The sequence below is a fragment of the Elephantulus edwardii genome, unplaced genomic scaffold (genome assembly GCF_000299155.1).
Source record: "Elephantulus edwardii isolate Elephantulus edwardi_28Jun2011 unplaced genomic scaffold, EleEdw1.0 scaffold00387, whole genome shotgun sequence".
NCBI lineage: Eukaryota > Metazoa > Chordata > Mammalia > Macroscelidea > Macroscelididae > Elephantulus > Elephantulus edwardii.
Window position 1 is genome coordinate 1,581,757 of NW_006400137.1, and position 1,381 is coordinate 1,583,137.

Below are 1,381 nucleotides of genomic sequence, written 5' to 3' on the forward strand. Positions count from 1 at the left end.
AAATTCTTTCAATTTCCTTCATCCCTCTACCCAACAATTTGTACAACCCTGTGATTAATCTCCTGCACCCTCATTCTCAAAGGATGCCAGAAGAAGTCTTTCCTGAGTTACAAGATCATCCAAAAGGTTCTAACTTTGATCTCCTTCAAGCTGGAATATCTGAGTGTTGACACAGCTCTTAACAACAAATGTTTCAAAAGGGTAACTTTTCCTTCATGTTTTGCAACAAAATTCTGATTGTCACAGTAAGCTAGGTTGTATTTTCACCATTTCTTTCATACTGATTTTGTTGCATTTTCTCGGCAATCTTTTGGACAAATTTGACAAGTAGAGTTATGTGGAAGACCAGGAGTCCAGGGCCATCCTGTAGTCTCCACCTGCTCCTCCAAATTTCTTTTCTTTTTTTTTTTTTTTTGGTGATTTTTAACTAAAGTTTAAAGAAAGGTTGAGTATTTATTCATTTGTTCATTGTGGCACATTTTCCTCTTTCCTTCTCCTTTCTCCTTTCCCTAGTCCACTTTGCTGTGCTGTCTTGTTCCAGATTTTTATCATATATATAATGTCTAATGATTGGGAAAGTCTGCTGTCAGGGACCTTTCTAGAGTACTGAAGAGCAATGATGTCAGTCTGGAGACTAAGGTGAACCTTATCCAAGCCATGGTCTTTGCAATTAATTGCTGTGTCAGAGGTCTGGACAATGACTAAGGATGATAGAAGAAGTATTGATGCCTTTGAGTTGTGATGCTGGAGAAGTGTATTGAATATAACATGAAACAAGTCAGTCCTTGAAAGGGTGAAACCAAGCTGTTCCCTGGAGACAAGGATTTTGAAGCTCTATCTCACATGCTTTGGGCACTTTCCAGGAGGAATTGGTCTTTGGAGAAGGACATCATGTTTGGAAGGGTGTAGGGATAACACAGGAAAGGATGACCTAAGACGAGATGGATTGATTCAGGGACTGGAGAAGTGGGATTGGGTCTGGTGGAGATGATGAGACAGGTCAGGGTTTGGAGCTGTTATACACAGAGTTGCTGTGAGTCACAGGCAACTGGATGGCACATATCAACAACAGCACAATCATGCATTCCTTTCCAAAAGTTCATCTGTTTCAATGCAGTTTTCATTATCTATCCATTCTTTTCCTATTCTTCCTGTAATCTCCCCCATGCTAGTCCTATTTTCTTTTCTTTCTTTCCCCCACCCCAGCCCCTTCCTATATACCTGCCCCCTTCCCAGTGCTATTTATAATAGCAGTGTTATGTAATATTTGTCCCTTTGTGACTGAGATATTTCTCTTACCATTGTCTTTCAGGCTTATCCATGTTGTGTATGTAGTGTTTTGCGAGTTCATTATTTTTCAATACAGTATATTATTCCATGT

The 1,381-nt window shown here is 39.6% G+C and overlaps 1 pseudogene; it reads right to left on the reverse strand.

Moving 5' to 3' along the window:
* Positions 1 to 363, reverse strand: part of LOC102851267 — a 1,499-nt pseudogene extending 1,136 nt beyond the window's left edge.
* Between the last annotated feature and the right edge of the window lie 1,018 nt (positions 364 to 1,381).